General features: G+C 35.1%; 1 protein-coding gene across 3 annotated transcripts in view; it reads left to right on the top strand.

Moving 5' to 3' along the window:
- The window catches only part of RhoGAP19D (Rho GTPase activating protein at 19D), a 97,943-nt gene that overhangs the window by 66,394 nt on the left and 16,241 nt on the right, over positions 1-15,308 (top strand). The gene's annotated exons all lie outside the window — the stretch shown is intronic.

Consider the following 15,308-nt stretch of genomic DNA (forward strand, 5'->3'; position numbering starts at 1 on the left):
AACCGTGTACAATAGTGAACATATAATATTTTCCTAACTTTCTGGAAATTTGAAAATTTCATCCATCTGCGCCGGCTTAGCGCCGAAAAATGAATCACATCAATTTTTCATAAACTGCTCTGATGTAAACTGTATTCCAGTGAGTTTGTTCTGCATCGATGAGAACAAATGGTCAGTCGGTGCTTTTGAAATAGTTTTTAACCGGTCTTGCAACATGAGGCCGGGCGTTGTCATCATGGAAAATTATTGCCTCGTGTTTAGTCGCAAATTCCGAGCGTATTTAGGCAATGGCTCGCTTCAATATGATGAGTTGTTGTCGGTAACGTTCTCATTTGATGATTTAACCCGGTTTTAGAAGCCCAAGAAGCACAAAATATAGAGCATTACCCTTGGTTGATTTGGGTGGTTGGCCAGGCTTCACATATGGGATGATTTCTTGCGTTTAAGGTTGTAGTAATGGCTTAATTTTTCATCACAAGCAGGATTTCTGTCATCAAAGGAGTTTTACAACGTCTCTTGGCACCCAATATCGTTTGATTTTAAACGTTTTGAAACGTTGCTGCTTGAGTGATTCCCAAAGATTCTATGAGCTCCGCGTAATGCTTGCAGGCTTCCAATTTCTCATCTTCAATTTTTTTTGGCCGCTCAGTTGGTCCTTCGTCTTCCAAGTCAAAATAACCACTTTTAATTCCCCCAATCCACTTTTGACAGATTCACTCAGCTAGAGCATGTTCAGCATAAACTTCTACCAAAATACGTAAACTTTCGGCTGATATTTTCTTCATGTTAAACTAATCAAGAACAACTACCAGCAAAAACAGTTTTTGCACAGATGCACAAGGACAGTAGCTTTCCAACGCATGTTCCAAATAATGGAACAATGGAATAATAATCAAGTTGCACTACATAATTAGTTTTTATCTGGGTATTCAGATGGTCAGAAATGTAGGCATATAAATATAGAAAAGCTTTCATTTCGATCTAATTCGAAGTACCACAATATCACCATCGATTAACTGCTGAACTGCTGATAGAGGAAGCCGATAAATGAGTGGTTAGTAATCGTTAGGTTTCGAAAATTTATTGTTAAAAATTGAATAATTTTAGTTGCTCTTTAGCAGGCTGCTTAAAATTTTCTAAATATTTAGATGGTTGGATGAATTTATTCTACAAATATGTGGAGTTCGATATTTGTTTACATATCAAAATGTAGTGTTTTTTAAGGTTTTATTTTTATTTTTGGTGCAACCTATTGAATATTTTTGAAAATGTGTATATATATATATGTATAAAAACTTTTTGCCAAAAAAACAAGTTTAGTTCTTCGGAGTTTTTCGGGAACTTAATATAAAAAATAAATAAAAATCCAAATTTGATGAGTTTACATCTTATATTTTGCTAACTTAACAATATTTGTGTCCTTACTGAAAGAAGTGAAGTTCAATTTAATGCCATCCGTGAAAATAATGGAATATCGTAGTTGTGTCACTATTTCGACAAGAAATGTCAACTCTCAAGGCTATTTCCTAAAAGCATTTTATAATAATCTATATTCATAACATAAAACTTCTAAAACTGTTATTTTTCCATCAATATTGGTATAATCAACCAAAATTGGAATTCAAAATTTAAAAAATAACTTTTTATTCCCAATTTTTTTAATTAGAAAATTTGCAGCCGTGGGTATAATGTAAACCAAACTTATGTTTATTACTTTTGACTCTGATCGGTTTCGCCTTTGTTAGCACCTGTTCATTTTATATCTTAGTTCAAAAAAATTTATTTGATTACCAACTGCTTTGACGCTCGACTTTTTGCCGATATTTGTGTCTTTGGCCTTTTGCAATTAACAAGCCATAAATATAAATTTGTTGACAGGTTTGATAAAATTGTACGCGCTCGAAAATTCGGCTGCCGTGCTATAATACACAATTGCACACATATCACAACTATACTTGTACATATATATATTTCAGTATTAATTATGTAAGTGTAACCAACGGCATATGCGCAATTTACCAGCGCCAAAAAATAATATTAAAAAAAATTAATAACAAGTAATCGCCAAAACGTCAAACTGACCAAGCGGCAAATCGCCCAAGCAATCAAACCACTCGTACATATCACTTCTTCCAGCCCAAAGTGACTCCGGCCACCCAACGAAACTGTCGCATCGGATTGCCGCAACAGCGACACGACCCAGTGTCTGTTTGTCTGTGCGCCATTGTGTCTATTTGTGGGCAACTGTGTCTATTTGTGCACCCCTTGGCCGTGTGTGTGCGTGCGTGCGCGTTATCGCTGAAACGCAAATTTCAGCAGCCAACAGTCAACAGGTATTTGTGCCACTGATAGAGCCGTTCACACGTACCAAATTCCGCGACAGCGTCAGCCACACGTCCGCGGCGGCCACTTCCATGCCGAAATGTATCGACATTCCAGGCTGACGCTTGCCAAAATTACACACAACCCATGCATGTGTGCTTTTATCGTGCGATTTATTATTATGGCATATGAGTACGAGTATTTGTAATATTTTATTTTCGGCAACCGGTGTTACACACATACATATGTACATCTGCGCTATACTTGTAAATGTATATTTTATTACGCCAGAATTTTCTTTACCCAATGCAAATGATTGTTGCTGTTGTTGTCTGAATATTTTATTTTAATTACAAATTGAGACAATGTGGTGTAGTTACAATTTTTGTACACTCAATATGTAAATAAATATGTGTATGTATAATATGTATGTATGTATTGTAATTATGTGCATACTTGTACATATATATTTGGTGAAAATGTGTTTCGAAATCGTTATTGATATTTTTATATAATTTTATAAAGTCTGTTTTAAAACATTATTTTCCACATTGAGTTAGGCGTATTCTGAATATAATTATTCGGGATTCGGAGTATTGAGGTTATGATTACGGGATTCCACAAAGCGATTTCAATGAAATTAACATCAAGTTTCCTAATACATTTTACTAGATCCCGAAATCTAAATCCCGAAATTCGGAATCCCGAATTATTTTAGGGAAATAAAAAATTCTTTCATTATGGTATGGCATGACATTGTCTATTTACACGTATATACACCGCAGTGTGCTTGTTTTCCGCATGAAATGGCTAATGTAAAAAGTTGTACGATAATTTTCGGGATCCCGTAGTCTTGGTTGACACAGTAGCGCTAGATTTCGAGTGTGAAAATCTGTAGCCAGTTTTTGTATCCCCTTTTTGTGGTTGTTGGTAGTTTCGTGATAACGCAAGCGTCGGTATTTCATTCAGATTCGGTATACGTGAAAACAGTTTAGCTATAATCAATACACATTTCTTGATTTTAATGTTATTCAAAAAAGCCTGACAAGTTATAATACCTTATTTTGTGTTCTCAAATATCGGGATTATGTTTCGGGAACCTGAAAATCAATTTCAGTGTTTTAAATTATAATGCACATTATTTGGAGCGTTGCCTAAGCACACTTCTACCTAAATTCACAAAAACTTGCTTCTAATCCAGATAACAGCAATAACAGAAAATGTTGTTTGATCGGGATCCCGAACGCATCAGTTAACGCAGGAATTAAAGTTTAAATGTTAATTGTTTTATCAGTTGTTTTTTAAATAAAACATATATGTACATATAACTAACTATTGCTTGAAGGTGAAGCGATCTGTAATTGTGTCATTCGGGATTGAAAGCCTGTATCGAATTATTTTGTGTGATGTTTCTTATAACTATTTATAGTTTATTATTTTTTAATACTAAGGGTATATGTTAACAACAAAAATAATAGTTTTTGCACCTCTAAAGTCTAAGTCTTTAAATCATATCCGATCTCTTGCTTGGGTGTTTCCAAAAATTGTGTAAAGCACTTGTGCCTTCATGTTTGCTGTGCTAAACTACTGCGTTTTGTTCAGTCGACAAGCACTTGAATTTTCGTATAATTTAATTTATTTCAAGGTTTATTAGTTTTTTCCTTACATATGTAGATACATACTGAGCATACCTACATACGAACCCGTGTAAAGTACATGCTGCTTGGTCGTGCATTCCCAAAAAATAAGCCTCCATTGTTACTTCTTGTTTTCTATGTCGTTATAAATACAAGTTTCCGTTTTATTTTTTTCAGTTATGTTCTTTTTTTTTATTTTTTTTATTGTTTAATTTTTTTCACTTTTTAACTGTTTACTTTAATGCGCAGCAATGCTTTTTGATCTTGGCCTATAATTATAGAATTTTTGTGACTACAAGTAAATCTTGTAAATTTATTTGCCTCTTAATTTCATTGATCACTTAAAATTTAGTTGCTTAAGTTATGGCCATAAAAAAACCATGGTCACGACTAGTATTTTTGTGCTTCTTGGCAGTTCGATTATGCTATAGTGTTCGTTTAAATTTTCAAAAATTAATAAAGAAAAACAAAAATAGGTGTAGTTGCATGCACCCAATTAAATCAGGTGTGTCTTCCACCGTTTTGGAGGTCGCTCAACTGCGATGGCTTCAAGAGCTGGTTGTTTATACAAGCACTTTGTTATAGTGCTTTGCCAAAAGATGCTGTCTTCTAGTAGTTAAGAAGCCTTCAGCTTTAGCCTATTGAATTTATAAGAAAAAAATTAAAAAAAATAAATAAAACTGATAATAATTGATTGGTTTACTCGTATAGTATATTAGATTGGATTGGTAAGACTAAAATTATACCTAGCACAACATCAGTTATCAATTCCTCGTATATCGCATTCCAATCACTTATATGATATTGTTTTTAAGTTAAATCTCAATAAAAGCTTTCAACATAATTTTTTTGCCACTTATACTTAATTACATATATTCCAAACCTATATGGATATCATACATTTTCCTAGATAAAATTGCGTAGACATAACAAGTCTTTAAACTTTAGACACATAATTTATATTTTTGAAACCAGTTCTTTAACAACAATTTTCAATTAAAAAGATGGGGGGGCGTAAAGTGGTTTCCAAAGTTTATTCTGGCATTATTAGAAATTCCGAATTTTACTTTTTCATACATTTCAGTGAGTATAACACTGGTATCAACTACTAGCAGCTGTGCGGTAGCAAGGTTTTTCTGAACCAGGGAAAATCGTAAGAGGTCTAGTGAACTCTTCGCTCTCAGCAAAGTCCATCTTTCGCAGGTTGTAGGAGTTCTAAGTGGTTTAAACATTTTACCGGATGACAGTTGCATCAGCTGTTTAGAAAAAGAGGAAATATAATCATCTCAACACTTCCTCCTCGAATTTGCCGCCTTTGATCTGGGCAAAATCATCTTGGATCTCATACTTTTAAACATTCAAGTGAAATAGCGGAAATAGAAATAAAGCACTTAAGCAGATTTGTGATAGGTTTATGGCGTTTTTGCCGATAGCTGATATTCAGCTACAAGAGTTTTTCATCTAGCTTCACAAAGAACTGTACATAATAGTCTAAGTGTGATCTCCCACCATGTTGAGAGATTAGCCTTCTAACCTAATGTAACATATCCTAATCTAATCCGTGAACGGATAAAAAATCTGAAATTATATAAAACGTCACTTGGCTTGTGCAACTTAGTCCAAAATCTGAGTGTGTTTCTGACATGATCTAACAGCAGCTATTATTCTTATTGAATAACAGCAAGTTACGCTGTAAAGAAACCGGAACGAATTTGTAGGCGTAAACTATAAATATACATATGTTCTTGGGATTATGTTTGTAATTTTGTGCTAGCATCTACATGTCCATAATAATATCACCAAATAAAATTCATCTTAGGCACAGTACTGCACCCTTTACTGTCATTTTCCTGAATCACTGACACGGTCACCTTTCACATTTTAAGTAATTTTAAGGCTAATGCTGCACTTACTATAGTATACAGTAAGTAGTATAAAGACACTATCGCCTGCTAACGGCCGTTGCTTGTGCGCCAGCATACACGGACTGCCGTTGTCCTTGAGAAAGAGTAAAAGTGCAATGGCAATTAAAGTACTAAGTGACCGCAGTAACCCAATTAAAAGGCAAGGCAATGCTGTGGGCGGTGGCCCAGGTACATGCTATGCACGTCTAAAATGTCAAAGTGAAATGACAACAACAACACGAACTGCATGTCTTGGCGACTAATGAGTGACATTGGCGTGTGCAATCGGTCGAACACGACAACATAGTAAGCAGTAAATGCGGTCTGCGACAGCCGCAAGCCTCCAGCATACTCTCACATACATAACTACCATGGATGCTATGTGCATATCTCAGCAAATATAAATTAGATCAAAATGGTTAAATTAATTATGTGCAATGTTATTAAAAAGTAGCACAAACGGAAATGCAATTAAAAACTTTTAATTTTTTGTTTTGCCATTTGAAAATATGCATACGCAAGTGCACACACACATACACACAAATGCAAAAAATAGAAATGCAAATGCGTTACGGTTGTGTGTGTGTATCCAGTGTTAGATCGGGCGCAAAATAATTAGATGAATAGTTTGTAGCGCGACAGACAGACACAACCCCATTAATGCACTTGCTCGAGGGTGCAAAGCGAAAAAAAGAACAACAACAACAACGTCAACTAATATGTTGCAGCAAAACAGTTGGGAACAAATTTTAATTTTCCTATCAACTACGCGCTACTTCAATGCATTTTGAAGTGCAATTACGTGCATTAAATTACACACGCATACACATACACACATATATAGGTGTGTTTGTGTGCCGGTGGAAGGCCAACAGAGCTTATTTCGCCGCTAAAGTGAGTGCAGCGCAGTTGAGCGCGTAGAAGTGATGCTGATGTGATCGGCTCTGTTGCAAGCGGTTGGGGTAGTGTCGGCGGTAGCAGCAGCGTTAGGGCGTCAATGTAGAGTTTTAATGAAAATGTGCTAGTAGCAAAAAAGTGAGTAATTAAATCAGCGTGCGTAAATGCACATGAGATTGACAGCACGTAGACCACCGCCAAGGAGAATGTCAATTATGTTGTGTGCGTATATGCGTGTGCGAACGCCTCTGTGAGTGACAGCGCCACCACCGCAGCAGCGTTTCACCACTGTGCACTGCCAACCCGAATCTCGAAAGTGCCACTACACTTGTCCGTTACACATTAAACCTAGGCGTATATGTCCGTATGTATGCATGTGTGAAAGTGTCCGGTTTTATATACATACATACTAGTTCCAAACTTGATTAGATATAAATTACTCATTTGCTTTAGTTTTTATAGTGCTTTCTGTGGGTAGATTTTACATTGGCGTGTTTTGCTTTGTGTAAACTTAAACTTCGCAGTGAAAATTTAATTTTTTATATATTATATTATTAAAGTACTTTTTATTTATTCAATTTATTTTTGAAATCGCACTAAAAATTCAATATGTTCTCAAGTCGATTATTTTGACATTATATTGCTTAAAACAGTTTCTCACTTCGTTTGAGCAATGTTTAGCGATATTGACTTGTAGAAATAGTCACAGAAGTGCTATATGTCCCTCGCCATGTGATAATATGGTAATTTATTGAACTTTTGTCCACTGAAGCGTTGAAGTTTTCCGAGAAGCTATATCAGCTATTCTTCAGCCCTATCGTCGGACTTCGTAGTAGTGATGTTAAAAAAAAAATAATTTTGTATGCCAAAAATTTTCTTTTTTTATAATCTACAAATTGTACCCTCAGGCTAAGCAAAAAAAAAAAATTGTTTTCGCCCCTCCCTAGTGTACAGGGCGTATGAGTAATGATTGGGTTTGCATTAAGAGGCTATTCATAGATTACACCGATATCGATAGATTACACCGGTCAACAAATTTATATATATTAAATATATTTTTGAGTATCTGTTTTCAGGCTCAAATTCTGATTCAACACATTGAAAACCAGTGGAATTTTTGTTTTTGGCTTTTAAAGTTTGCTTTTGTCTGATACGAATGGGTCTGATTTGCCCATAAGAACATAAAAGAAATACGAAAACAATTTCTACAAAGGCAAACTTTAATTAAAAACATTTTTTTTGCCTTATTTTTGGTGTAAGAGAAATTTAAATTTAAACATGCAGAAGTCAGACCGAAAAATCGTGTCATCGGTCTTATACATAGAATCAAAAATATGCCCTCGTTTGGGAGGATAGCAAAACTTTAATCGTTTTTTTTTTTGAAACCAGCTGACTTATTCTTTACGTATCTCTATATCGTAACAAGTATAGAAAGTTTTTAATTTATATAATTATAATATTTAAATAAAAAAAAAAAAATTCGAAAAAAGTTAAAATAAATTTTTGAAAAACAGTTTTTGAAATGTCCACAAGGATAGAAATTGTGACGACTACGACGCCTGCTTTTTTTTTACACCTCTGCTTCAAGCGTGCATAATTTTATGAATATGTTTTTAAGTTATTTTGTATGCTCTTGAAATATGAATAAACCAAAAATAGTAAAAATATCCATAGCCAAAAAGCGCTCGAAATTCGGGCGTCTATACTCGAATACCGCTTACAACCTTTTTAACAAGTACGCCATTTTACAAGAAATTCATGTTCAGCAAGTCTTATGTAGATTAAGATACCGGTTTTTTTTTATGTTTTTGAATTGCACGAATTCCCACCGTCGCCCATCGAGGTCTTTTGAAAAATCTGATTCCGAAACTTTGCTCAGCAGCCGCCATTTTGTATGAAAATGTCATTATGATATAATAAAATTCATGTCCAATAAAGCTCTGAATAAAGAATTTTGATTCCTTTGTTCTCACTCTTCCTTCACACTTAGGAAGGAAAGAAAAGGGGTTTAAAATTAACAATTTTCGTTTAAAGGCGTTTTTTTATTGTTAACACATTTATTTTTGTAATTATTACTTAATGTATTTAATTATTTAACTATAATTCCCTACATCGCACACTTTATTACCCTATTCCAAATTCGAAAACCAAATATCACTTTAATAATTTTCCTTGCGCTTTTTTTTGCGGCGAGTGTTTTGTTTTTTCTCATATTAATTTATTATCTTCACTAATGCCATATAATCAGGCCTTCGGCGTAAAATTTGTAGCCGAAATAAACATTCGCATTCATCAAAACAATATTTTCATATGAAAAATTCACCAACAGCTGTTGTTGTGTGTACCCTTTCTATTTTACTTATACCTTTGGTTGGCTGATAACAATCGAAAATTTACGCTCTGCTTCCGTTCGCACACACACACACACATACATACAGGCAATGACATGCCTTCACATATGTGTGGTTATTTTAGATACAATGCACTGTTATCAATTATTGCCGCTGATAAAAATTACTGCCTTCCAATTTACTATCGAATAAAACACACATACATAAATGCATACATACATACGAATATTATTAAATTTTCGTACTTATTTCGGCCACATTTGCAATGTCTGCACATGCGCTGAAAGCATGCAGACTTTGTAGGCAAAGGTTCCACTCGGTTGACTGTCATTTCAAATACTAAATATGTATGTATGTACATATATTTATAGATGTGTATGTATGTAATCGCATGATTTCGGCCATTTGGTTGAGTGTTTGCACAATGCACTTTCTAATTTCGCAATATGCACACATAAATGTAATAAAATAAAATGAAAACGAAATAAGCAAAAACAAAAATAAAAATGAAAATAAAACTAAAACTAAAAAGAGAAATGTAAATTAGCCAGCAAATGACAGTAATTTTCGCCTATATGAGCGCTTTTACAAACACAATTACACACACACACACACACCCAAACAAGCGCAGCTGACAACAGCTGAACTGTTACAGCACCGCAACGCGACTTTGATTGCAGCAGCGCCGACGACAGCGACTGCAGCGGCAATAGCAACAACAATCACAACAAATAAATTAAACTTTTTGCCTGCGGCCAAATTTTCCTGCCATTGTAACTATTGCCTGTTTTTAGTATTACTTTTTGTTGTTGTGTTTTTCCACCAAGTTTTAGTTTTGTTTGCCATCACCTTTCCAAATGTTGAATTCGCACTTTTGTTTGCTCTTTTCAACTTTTACTTTTCATTTACTTTTGCTGAAACATACAAACCAGTGATGCATTGGCAAAAATTAAAGTAAAAATATAAAATATAATAAAAAAGTATAAGTGAAAATAGCAGGTAAGCAATAACCAGAACAGTCACCCCATCTCTGGCTGTCTTTATGAAATTAATAAATAATGAAATTTTGTGAAGAGATTGCACTGCAGTTTTTCAAGAATATAATGCGATTTGTGATTATTACATAATAATGTTCTATATCCCGTAAGCTGCTACTTTTCTAAAGTATATGTGCTTGTCCTGTGACAAAATTGATTTATAATTCGGATAACATCATATGATTATCTTGTTTCCTAAACTAAATTTTACAATGTGTTTGTCAGTAATTTCCCAATTATCCAGTAATCGATTATTGCTAAACGGGAAAATGGAGCTTTGCTCTACTATATAACTATATGATTACGAGTGTGCTTCGGAAGAAAAATGTACCTACAGTCTTAGAACAACCGATGCATTACCAGTCAGCTATTTTGTGCTGATCATGATGGATATGGTAGTTAAAGAGCCTGAAGTCGCTCAATCATATCGTGAAAAGGATTTCTTGCGTCCAAGATATTTTCAGGAAATTTAGCTTACATTATTGTCCAAGATAATGCTACAGTCTGCGAATAAATTGTTCAAATCGAATTACTATAGCATGGCAGATATCCATACAAACTGTTCGATAAAAATCAAGTATGGAAAACGTCTTTATTAGACAAAATATCTTCACGAAATTTTGCAAAGACTATTTTCCAAGACAAAACTACAATATCCGAACATATTGTTTAGATCAGACTAGTATAGCATATAGCTGCCATACATATTGCTCGATCGCAATCCAGTTCTTGTATGGAAAACTTTTTTTATTTGACAAGCTATCTTCACGAAATTTGTCACGAATTATTGTCCAAGGCAAGGCTACAATATCTGAGCATATTTTTTAGATCACTAAAAAGATCTCTTTATACCTTTTATGCTATTATAATTATATCTGTGAAGGGTATTAAAGCTTCTGTGCAGCTTTCTTGTTCTATATAATATTTTAGTACTAAATAATTTAAAAATGCAAGAATAGGTATCTGCAGCAAACATTTCTTACGATTTTTGGCTTTGGTGTTCTATATTTATTTTGGTTTTTTGAAAAATGTAAAGCAAAGTTATACTCGAAACATAAACAAAATAATAAAAGTGGGAAAATGTCTCGGTTAAATTTTTTTATTAAATTTATATTAAAGCCAGACAATTTCGTTGCCTTAGCACCTTACATACACACATATATATATTGAAATGGTTACATATATGTAGATCCCCAACTGCATAAATTAACTTTTTATATAATTGCATTAGTAACATGTGGCTGTGTATGTATGTATGTGTGTGTGCGCCATGTATCATATTAATAAATTAGTTTATTTCGCCAACTGTCACCGCCTTGCCGCTGCCGACTGTTCGTCACTCTTCTTTTCGCTGTTGTCAGCGATTTGTTGCACAAAAATGAAACCGAAAAATAAAAGGTAAAAGGCAACAGGAAAAACTGTAACTTTTTTGCGCTTTTCCTTCCATACTTATTTTACAACAGATTAGTAAATTGCTTTTGTGTTGTTGGCGTCGCCGCTTTTGTTGTGATTATTGCTCATGTCGCTGCTGATGTTGTGGTGACTGACTGACTGACTGACTGCCAGATTGTTGTGCGCTCGCTTTGTGTGATTGCTTGTTGGCGGCAACAACTATGCATTATTGCTCACTGGCTGAGCATATTGTTGCTGTTGTTGTTATTGTTTTTGTTGTAGCGCTTGCAATTTCTGCTGCTATTTTGATTGTCATACATAAGCACACACACACACATGCACACAAGCGCGCGGATATTTATTGCATGTCACAATGCATCCGAATGTTGTTGTTCCTGCTGCTGTTGTTGCCCAATTTACACAACATGAATTAACGATATTTGCATTTTTTGTACCGCAATTGCCAGCAACAATGCCAGCAATGGAATTCACCAGCAATTGCTGGCAATATGTTGAACTCTTAATTAAGCATTGTGGCGCGCGCGTTCGCGAGCTACTTTAAACGACTGCCACCGGCGACGCGACGCGATGCAACACGGCTGCGGTATGCTGGGGGTGGGAGACACACTAATTGAGTGGCTGACTGCGTGTCAGCGTGAGTGACTGACTGCCTGCCTGACTGGCAGTCTGTCCAAATGTGTAGTCGTCGGCGTGCTTCGCCCTCCGGCATTTTCGCCCCACCCTCTGGTCGCCTTGCTGCTGTTTGCTTCGGTGTCTTTGCTTGTATGGCATTCTGTCTGCCAACTAAGCGCACGCCTTTCTAAGTGGCGTTCGCCTCGCTGCTACCGCTGCAGCGTTGCTTTGGCTCCGACGGCTGCTGTGTTGTGTCGCCTGATTGGCTGGCTTGATCGCTCTGCATTTTCGCTTTTTATTCAACTTTTATTACTGTTTTATTGCATTTCGTTTGTTTTATATTTTTATTTTTTGTGTGTGTTGTTGTTGTCGTTTTCATGTGACATTCCAAATTGATGACGAAGTTTCATGCTTGCAACTCTGATTGCATTTTACAAGCTACTCTTCCATGCAGATGCTTTAATGCGCTTGTGTTGCTATATATGTATGTCTGTACATGTGTGTTATTGGATCTACAAATGAGTTAATGGCATTGTTGTTCACGCCTGTGCATTGCGATAACTAACTTTATGATGAAAAATTTTCCTGCAATATATATATAGGGGGGTATGTATTATACGTTGCCAATTTGTGGCTCTGTGACTTATTAATATTATGAAATATTTTTTTTATGTAATAGCTAGCCTACGAGTTTTATGCTAGAAAATTAAACAATGTTTTTCAAATTATTGATTTCCAGGCGAAAATGAATGAATGCAGTAAAAAAATCGATTATTATGAAAATTATGTTTTTGTATATTTTAGGTTAGGTTAGACAAATAATAACAGGCAAAGTTGCCGGAATTTTCAGTTCGATTAGTAAGAACGTTGATTTGGCACATTTAGGGTTTTCTTTTATACCCAAACCGTTCCATCTACCATCTGATCAAATTTTACCCGGACAGACAAAACAAAAAAATACAATAAAAACTACATTTCCATGTAGTACTTTATTATCGCCTTCAAAATAGCTAAAACATGCACGTCACACTTAATCCAAAACTTTAACCAAAATGTGTTGAGTCGATCCATGTTGCGGTCCTCTGCTATCTCTCTTATGCCATTACGAGGATTTTCAGGCGCTATTTCGTTAACTTTTTCGATGTTATCATCATTAACAGAGGTTACTTCTAGGTATTATTTTATGCCTCATTTCCCATTCTATTCGATTTTTGATTTTAGATAGCGTTGAACTCACCCTTAAAATTGCAAGAATAGTTTGGCAGCCACGACTCCTACTGCTATCTTCTATCTAATTTCGGACTGTGCAGCCAAGGCATTCTAACTAGATATTTCATATGCTGAGAAGGTCTTCCTTGTTACTGCAATGAGCTGCGACCGAGTTTCAAGTTACGTATATATATTATTATATATATGCGGCGATTGCTAACGCAAACCCTGATTCCTTAGATCTTAAGCAGAAAATTTCTCTCAAGAGTCGTCTCATTTGGTGTTGTCATTGCCTGCCCCATATCTAAGAGTGGTTTTATAATAGGGAATTATCCTTCTCATTAGACTCCGGGTCCAATATTTTGTTTGGTTTCAACAGTTATTCTGCATTGGATTACATGCCTGTCATGGTTTCCGAAATTAATGCCCAGTTTCAGCGTAGACGAAATTGTCAAAAATTGTAAAAATCCACTTTTTCTAAGCATTGGAGTAAAAAAAATCTTTTTGAGAGATATAGCCTTAAGTAGAAAAGTAATTACTTCCTTTTCGAAGTTAGCCTCCAAAACCGAAATATTTGCTTTCGCATCTCGAAATTGAGCTTATTGAAGACATTATTTTTATGTAAGTTCCTAACAAAGTCGAAATATAGGCATAGGCGTATTATTCTGGTCGAAACTTGATTTAGTATCAAGCTGAGACTATCAAAAACCCGATCAAAACAACATTTTTGTGAAAATATTTATTAAAAATTTAACAAATAACAATACAATAAAACGTAATGGTTTGAAATATTTAGGCCTTTGCAAGCATCCAACTATAGTAACATTTGACTTTGTAATAAAAATACAAATAAATTTTCTAGCAAAAGCAACGTCAAGTTATGCTGGTCATAAACGAAATATAATCGTAAACATACTCAAAAATTTTACATAATTTGCAAATAAAATTGTAGAAAACAAAAATTAAAATAAAAAAGGCAATCACCACAACCGTAAATATCGTAAAGTCAATACTGTGGCAACAGCAGCAATAAACCTATAAAAAATTGACTCGAAACAACCTATGTGGGCATGACCGGTTGATTTGGATGGCCTAACACAGCGACCCTACGAAACTGCCCACTGTCCTGAACAACAACTCAACACGATGCATAAATCGAAGACCTGCAAGCATCACGTAACGCCAACCAGCATCGACACGGGTAACACTATCGCCATCGCTCTCGGCTGGTGACAAGCCGCAAAAATTATTGTTGACGCAGGGCAAAAAAAGGCGAGGAAGCGAGAAAACAGTGCGAACTGACAGCACGCATTAAAATACGCGAATATGCGCGTAAACATTTGTACAATAATAAAACCCAAAATGAAACTGAAACTATAAACAACGAAATCGTCCAATATGTAAATTACACAAAAAAAAAAACATAAAAAACACCATCGTTGGCTTGTGCCTGGTGATTGACTGTCACAAATTATTGACAACGAACGTCGTTTGTTTTTGTAGCCCTTTTATTTGTTTTTGTCGCATTAACAGACAGACTGACATAGTGACAGTCGTTGTTGAAGTTTTTTTTTTTTTTTTATTTATTATTTATTGGTTTTTGCTGTTGTACCTGTGTTACATAAATTAACTTAAACCAAATAGGCGTTAATAGACCTTCCAGATATCAACCAACCAGCCCAAAGTAATAAAAGGGCACATGGCTGGCCACTTAGGTATGCCATAAAGCAAATGTAAGTGACAGTTGGCAGCAGCGGAGCACCAAGTTGTCACGCTGTTGGCGTTGTGTTGACGGTAAATAGCCGCATCTAAAACGTGCAACAATTGCGTCGCGCATTTTGTCACATATGCATACTAACTTTGCATTATTCATATGAGCTTAAGTAAAAATATAATTTACTACAATATAATATGTAAATACGTATA

This window comes from Bactrocera oleae, chromosome 5 (assembly GCF_042242935.1).
Source record: "Bactrocera oleae isolate idBacOlea1 chromosome 5, idBacOlea1, whole genome shotgun sequence".
NCBI classification, from domain to species: Eukaryota; Metazoa; Arthropoda; class Insecta; order Diptera; family Tephritidae; genus Bactrocera; species Bactrocera oleae.